The 8,005-nt window shown below is 44.6% G+C and overlaps 1 pseudogene across 1 annotated transcript; it reads left to right on the forward strand.

Moving 5' to 3' along the window:
* The first annotated feature begins 997 nt into the window (after positions 1–997).
* Positions 998–7,750, forward strand: LOC144580119 (T-cell surface glycoprotein CD1a-like; annotated as a pseudogene). Its single transcript, XR_013529054.1, has 3 exons — positions 998–1,337; positions 6,761–7,065; positions 7,634–7,750. The product of XR_013529054.1 is annotated as a T-cell surface glycoprotein CD1a-like (transcript).
* The last annotated feature ends 255 nt before the right edge of the window (positions 7,751–8,005 follow it).

Below are 8,005 nucleotides of genomic sequence, written 5' to 3' on the forward strand. Positions count from 1 at the left end.
CATGGGACAGTGTGGGAAGCAAGCATCTGCTAAGATTATGATGGATCCCCTCTTCTCCAGATTCTGAATCCCCCACTCTGGCACGTTCTCTCTCCATTCTGTTTGTCAATGTCTTTCTCACATTCTACTGTACTTTCACCACAGGGTTCAAGGAGCCTGTCTCCTTCCGTGTCATCCAAATCTCATCCTTTTACAACCATTCCTGGGAACGACATCTGGGCTCAGGTTGGCTGGGTGATTTGCAGACTCACACCTGGGACAGCAATTCAAGCAGCATCAGTTTCCTGTGGCCCTGGTCCAGGGGAAACATCAGCAGTGAGGAGTGGATGGAGCTGGAAACGTTATTCCGTATATACTTCATTCAGTTTTCTGAGGAATTTCTTGGAACAACCAGTGAATTAATATTTGAATGTGAGTACACTTTCCCCATGGGGACTGAAGAGTTGGGAGAGAGGGGATGTCTCAATGTTCCTTATTCCTGTAGGAAACAGCCTGACTCTTTTCTGTAGCTTATTCTATTCCTCCCACCATAAAACTGCAATTGCAAACTTTTGGGCAAGGTCTATCATCCAGACCCTAATTCTTCAAACACTTCTGCCTCTTATGAACTCCTGTTTCATTGATTGCAGGGTTGTGCTTTATTACCTTTTCCACAGGTATCCCATGGTTACGCTTTTTTCTGCCTAAATACAGCTAAATGCCTCCAGCTTTCTCACTTTGTGGTTCATTCTCTTCAGCAGTCTCTGCACAGACTCATTGGAACCCGTTGCGTGCCATTCAACCTAAGTTGTTATAATCCCAGTTCTCTTACACCAAGCACTTCCTCAACTACAGCATTCACATCGTCTTTAATTTTCTCTCTTCCTCATGTTACTAATCTTTTCCTCCACGTATAGCTCCCACAAATTCCCCTTTCTGTGAATCCCTGACCAAATCAAATTTTTTTAACATCACATCAAACCCTGAAGAATCCCCCCTTCTCCTTCTACAGTCTTTGCTTTTACGCATTTCATTTTATGTTTTTTGTCCCTCTTTTGTCTAATTGATAACCCCACATCCTTTTGAGATACAGATGACAGAAGGCTGTGAGGTGCACTCTGGAAAGCTCTCAGGAAGAAGCTTCCTTCGGATAGCTTACCATGGATCAGATTTCATGAGCTTCCAGAACAACTCATACCTGCCATCTCCACTTGCTGGAAATGTGGCCAAGCATGTTTTCTAAGGGTTCTATCAGCATCAGTGTGACAAGGAGAGAATAAGCCATCTCATCAGAGACACCTGCCCACGATTCCTCTTGATTCTTCTTGATGCAGGAAAGTCACATCTCCAGCGGCAAGGTCAGTCCTATACCCTTCCTTCCAAAACTTTTGATTCGAAAAGCATACCCTGCAACCACCGGCTTCAAATTCAGAATAAGGAGGAGCTGCCCAGAAGTGGGAGAGGCTGGGTGCAGTGGCTCACGTCTGTAATCCCAGAGCTTCGGGAAGTTGAGGCTGGAGGACCACTTAAGGAAAGGAGTCTCAGCCCAGCCTGAGCAACATAGTGAGAACACCATCTCTGAGAAATAAAAATAAATTAGCTGGTCATGGTGGCGCACACCTGTAGTCCCAGTTACTCAAGAGGCTTTGGCAGGAGGATGGCTTGAGCACAAGTGTTTGAGATTATAGTGAGCTATAATTTATAATTATTCTACTACACTCCAGCAGAGTGACAGAGACCCTGTCTCAATAAAAAAAGAAATGGGAAAGATGTGTATATGTAAACTTCTTTTTTTTTAAATTTTTTATTGGATTTTAGGTTTTGGGGTACATGAGCAGAGCATGCAAGACAGTTGCGTAGATACACATATGGCAGTCTGCTTTGCTTTTCTTCTCCCCTTCACCCACATTTGGCATTTCTCCCCAGGCTATCCCTCCCCACCTCCCCCTCCCACTGGCCCTCCCCTTTCCCCCCAAATGGACCCCTGTGTTTAGTACTCCCCTTTCTGTGTCCATGTGTTCTCATTTTTCATCACCCGCCTATGAGTGAGAATATGCGGTGTTTCATTTTCTGTTCTTGTGTCAGTTTGCTGAGGATGATGTTCTCCAGATTCATCCATGCCCCTACAAACAACACAAACTCATCATTTCTGATTGCTGCATAATATTCCATGGTGTATATGTGCCACATTTTCCCAATCCAGTCTATTATCAATGGGCATTTGGGTTGATTCCAGGTCTTTGCTATTGTAAACAGTGCTGCAATGAACATTCGTGTACATGTGTCCTTATAGTAGAACGATTTATAGTCTTTTGAATATATACCCAGTAATGGGATTGCTGGGTCAAATGGAATTTCTATTTCTAAGGCCTTGAGGAATCGCCACACTGTCTTCCACAATGGTTGAACTAATTTACACTCCCACCAACAGTGTAAAAGTGTTCCTTTTTCTCCACATCCTCTCCAGCATCGGTTGTCTCCAGATTTTTTAATGATCGCCATTCTAACTGGCGTGAGATGGTATCTCAATGTGGTTTTGATTTGCATCTCTCTGATGACCAGTGACGATGAGCATTTTTTCATGATTGTTGGCCTCATATATGTCTTCTTTCGTAAAGTATCTGTTCATATCCTTTGCCCACTTTTGAATGGGCTTGTTTGTTTTTTCCCTATAAATCCATTTGAGTTCTTTGTAAATTCTGGATATCAGCCCTTTGTCAGATGGGTAGACTGCGAAAATTTTTTCCCATTCTGTTGGTTGCCGATCCACTCTAGTGACTGTTTCTTTTGCCGTGCAGAAGCTGTGGAGTTTGATTAGGTCCCATTTGTCTATTTTGGCTTTTGTTGCCAATGCTTTTGGTGTTTTGTTCATGAAGTCCTTGCCTACTCCTAAGTCCTGGATAGTTTTGCCTAGATTTCCTTCTAGGATTTTTATGGTGCCAGGTCTTATGTTTAAGTCTTTAATCCATCTGGAGTTAATTTTAGTGTAAGGTGTCAGGAAGGGGTCCAGTTTCTGCTTTCTGCACATGGCTAGCCAGTTTTCCCAACACCATTTGTTAAACATAAAATCCTTTCCCCATTGCTTGTTTTTGTCAGGTTTATCAAAGATTGTATCGTTGTATGTATGTTGTGTTGCCTCCGGTGCCTCTGTTTTGTTCCATTGGTCTATATCTCTGTTTTGGTACCAGTACCGTGCTGTTTTGATTACTGTAGCCTTGTAGTATAGTTTGAAATCCGGTAGTGTGATGCCCCTCGCTGTGTTCTTTTTGCTTAGAATTGACTTGGCTATGCGGGCTCTCTTTTGGTTCCATATGAAGTTCATGGTGGTTTTTTCCAGTTCTGTGAAGAAAGTCAATGGTAGCTTGATGGGGATAGCGTTGATTCTGTAAATTACTTTGGGCAGTATAGCCATTTTCACGATATTGATTCTTCCTAACCATGAACATGGAATGTTTCTCCATCTGTTTGTGTCCTCTCTGATTTTGTTGAGCAGTGGTTTGTAGTTGTCCTTGAAGAGGTCCCTTACGTTTCTTGTGAGTTGTATTCCAAGGTATTTTATTCTTTTTGTAGCAATTGCGAATGGCAGTTCGTTCTTGATTTGGTTTTGAAGAACTTCTTTATTTCTGCCTTCATTTCATTGTTTACCCAGTCAACATTCAAGGGCCAGCTGTTCAGTTTCCATGAAGCTGTGTGGTTCTGGGTCGGTTTCTGTATTCTGAGTTCTAACTTGATTGCACTATGGTCTGAGAGGCTGTTTGTTATGATTTCAGTTGTTTTGCATTTGTTGAGCAGTGCTTTACTTCCAATTATGTGGTCAATTTTAGAGTAGGTGTGATGTGTTGCTGAGAAGAATGTGTATTCTGTGGATTTGGGGTGGAGAGTCCTGTAAATGTCTATCAGGTTTGCTTGCTCCAGGTCTGAGTTCAAGCCCTGGATATCCTTGTTGATTTTCTGTCTGGTTGATCTGTCTAGTATTGACAGTGGAGTGTTAAAGTCTCCCACTATTATTGTGTGGGAGTCTAAGTCCTTTTGTAAGTCATTAAGAACTTGCCTTATGTATCTGGGTGCTCCTGCATTGGGTCCATATATGTTTAGGATCGTTAGCTCTTCTTGTTGTATCGATCCTTTTACCATTATGTAATGGCCTTCTTTGTCTCTTTTGATCTTTGTTGCTTTAAAGTCTATTTTATCAGAGATGAGAATTTCCACTCCTGGTTTTTTTTGCTCTCCATTTGCTTGGTAAATCTTCCTCCATCCCTTTATTTTGAGCCTTTGTGTATCCTTGCATGTGAGATGGGTTTCCTGGATACAGCACACTGATGGGTTTTGGATTTTTATCCAATTTGCCAGTCTGTGTCTTTTGATTGGTGCATTTAGTCCATTTACATTTAGGGTTAATATTGTTATGTGTGAATTTGATACTGCCATTTTGATGCTAAGTGGCTGTTTTGCCTGTTAGTTGTTGTAGATTCTTCATTATGTTGAAGCTCTTTAGCATTCAGTGTGATTTTGGAATGGCTGGTACTGATTGATCCTTTCTATGTGTAGTGCCTTTTTTAGGAGCTCTTGTAAAGCAGGCCTGGTGGTGACAAAATCTCTGAGTACTTGCTTGTTCGCAAAGGATTTTATTTTTTCTTCACTTCTGAAGCTCAGTTTGGCTGGATATAAAATTCTGGGTTGAATGTTCTTTTCTTTAAGAATGTTGAATATTGGCCCCCACTCTCTTCTGGCTTGCAGTGTTTCTGCAGAGAGATCTGCTGTGAGTCTGATGGGCTTCCCTTTGTGGGTGACCTGACCTTCCTCTCTGGCTGCCCTTAGTATTCTCTCCTTTATTTCAACCTTGTTGAATCTGACGATTATGTGCCTTGGGGTTGCTCTTCTTGCAGAATATCTTTGTGGTGTTCTCTGTATTTCCTGCAATTGAGTGTTGGCCTGTCTTGCTAGGTGGGGGAAATTTTCCTGGATGATGTCCTAAAGAGTATTTTCCAGCTTGGATTCATTCTCTTCGTTCCCTTCTGGTACACCTATCAAACGTAGGTTAGGTCTTTTCACATAGTCCCACATTTCTTGGAGACTTTGTTCATTCCTTTTTGTGCTTTTTTCTCTAATCTTGGTTTCTCGTTTAATTTCATTGAGTTGGTCTTCGACTTCAGATATTCTTTCTTCTGCTTGGTCAATTCGGCTATTGAAACTTGTGCATGCTTCATGAAGTTCTTGTATTGTGTTTTTCAGCTCCTTTAATTCATTCATATTCCTCTCTAAGTTATCCATTCTTGTTATCATTTCCTCATATCTTTTTTTAAGTTCCTTAGTTTCTTTGCCTTGATTTAATACATGTTCTTTTAGTTCACAAAATTTTCTCATTATCCACCTTCTGAAGTCTAATTCCGTCATTTCGTCATAGTCATTGTCCGTCCAGCTTTGTTCCCTTGCTGATGAGGCATTTTGGTCCTTTCTAGGAGGCGAGGTGTTTTGGTTTTGGGTGTTTTCCTCTTTTTTTCGCTGGTTTCTTCCCATCTTTGTGGATTTGTCTGCTTGTCGTCTGCGTAGTTGCTGACTTTTCGATTGGGTCTCTGAGTGGACACCCAGAATGTTGATGATGAAGTATTTCTGTTGCTTGTTTTTTCTTCTACCAGTCTAGCCCCTTCGCTGTACGACTGCTGAGGTCCGCTCCAGACCCTGCTTGTCTGGGGTGCACCTCTAGCAGCTGTGGCACAGCGAGGGATGCTACCAGTTTCTTTTTCTGCTATCTTTGTCCCAGGATGATGCCTGCCTAATGTCAGTCTTTTGAATATAGAGGGGTCAGGGAGCTGCTTGAGGAGACAGTTTGTACTTTATAGTGGCTCAATTGCTGAGCTGTGAGCTCTGTTGTTCATTCAGGGCTGTTAGGCTGCTATGTTTGATTCTGCTGCCACAGAGCTCATTTAAAAAACCCTTTTTTTTCTCAAATGCTCTGTGTTGAGGGGTTTGGGCTTTATTTTTGGATGTCCGTTGAGGTCCTGCCCAGCTAGGACGCAGACTAGCCACTGTTTGCCTGCGGAGGCTCCGCCCTGCTGTTGTGAGGCTTGCCCTGGCTCTGCTGTTCTGCTGTGTTCTCCGCCACGCCCTGCGGCAGAGTCTCTCTGTTGTAGTGGGTTGCCTCGGCAACGGCAGGCTGCGTCAGCAGTGGGCGTGTATCTCAGTAGGGACGGGTTGCCTGGGCAACGGCTGGCTGCGTCAGCAATGGGCGTGTTTCTCAGTTGGGGTGGGTTGCCTCAGTAATGGTGGACGCCCCTCCCCCACAGAGCATCTCAGGCCGTCTGCACGGGGCTTGTTTGAAATCGCGGTTTTGTTCGTCCCACTAGGCCACCCCTAACGCTCTGTCCCTGCAATCCCCTGGGCTGGCCCACTGTCCAAGTCTAGCTCAGTCTCAAGTCCAGCCCTCTCACGTCTCCGGTTGCTGGTTCAACAGGGCACCCGGACAAGCATGCCCTGTGGGGAGCGCTGGGCAGGGCTGGCCGCCGCCACCCCGGCTGCTGGTTTCGCCAGGCGGAGGTTCTGCCTGGTGTCCCGCGTCTCCTCTTCACTTGGGAATTTCCCCGTTCCATGGGCAACAAAGATCAGTCTGGAAATGCAGCTCTGACTCACCTCTCCGCAGACTCAATGCGAGCTCCAATCCTGGGTTGTTCTCACAGCGGCATCTTGAGTCCTCCCTCCAGCAGTTGTATATGTAAACTTCTAAACTGATGTGGTGACATGAAACTCCAAGTCTATAACTGAATATCTCTTCTGTCCTTTGCAGTGAAGCCTGAGGCCTGGTTGTCCCGTGGTCCCAGTCCAGGCCCTGGCCATCTGCTGCTGGTGTGCCACGTCTCAGGATTCTACCCAAAGCCTGTGTGGGTGAGGTGGATGCGGGGTGAGCAGGAGCAGCCGGGCACTCAGCGAGGGAACTTCCTGCCCAATGCTGATGGAACATGGTATCTTCGAGTAACCCTGGAGGTGGCCGCTGGGGAGGCAGCTGACCTGTCCTGTCGGGTGAAGCACAGCAGTTTAGAGGGCCAGGACATTGTCCTCTACTGCGGTAAAAAGGAGCTGGGGCCCAGGCTGGTAATGCCAGGAGGTGGTCCACAGCATAGAGGGAGGGCAAGCTCAAAATTTTAGAATACATGGGATGATAACCCCAACATGAATAAAAATAGGTAATCTAAGCAATACAAGTGTTGAAAATGAGGGCCCTGTAGATACAGGAGGATGCTGAGGGTTAGATGAAAACTCCATCTCTGAGCAGGGATGAGAGAAAAACATAGAATGTAAGGAGATTGGTAAGTTGGACACTCAACTGAAAAAAGGAAGCCCAGGGTAATGCAGTGAAGCAGAAAGTCGATGAGGTAAAATGGGGTGGATTTAAAATAACATCCTTGGCATCTCCCCAAATTCAGAGAATATAACAATTCTGTGAGCTTGATCATCTTGGTGGTGATAGTGCCTTTACTTCTTCTGATAGTGTGTCTTGCACTTTGGTTCAGGAAACACTGGTGAGTTCTTTGCATGTGTCCTTTCTGTTCCTCCCTCCACCCCACTTGTCTTCCCATGTTTATTGTTTCTCTCTCCTCCGATCTTCTCTCCCCAACCCCCTTCCCTCTTACTCCTCAATTTTCACCTCTACCTTATTCAGAGTGACTTCTATATCTGTCCTCATCCAGTTTCCATTAAGACACATCATGAGCCTTCTTGTCACTGTTCTCCTTTTGAAATGAGAAACGAGCAGCCCAAGGGCTCAGGACACACGTGAAGATGTCGTGGTGATGACGCCTTTTTCACTCTCCTTGTTAATTTGATTGTTTCTGCTTAACGATCATTTGTCAATCTAAGCTCAATTTAATTTTGCAGGATTTTTTGTGGTGACCTGGGTTTTGGGACTTTAAAATTCAAATTTTATCTGTGAATGGAATGGGGTCCTAGAAAACTCCACATGCTCGACCACTAAGGGATCATCAGGCCCTTTTAGATGTCCCTTCCTCCAGAGGGCCTTCCCTGACTCACGTGT

This window comes from Callithrix jacchus, chromosome 18 (genome assembly GCF_049354715.1).
Source record: "Callithrix jacchus isolate 240 chromosome 18, calJac240_pri, whole genome shotgun sequence".
NCBI classification, from domain to species: Eukaryota; Metazoa; Chordata; class Mammalia; order Primates; family Cebidae; genus Callithrix; species Callithrix jacchus.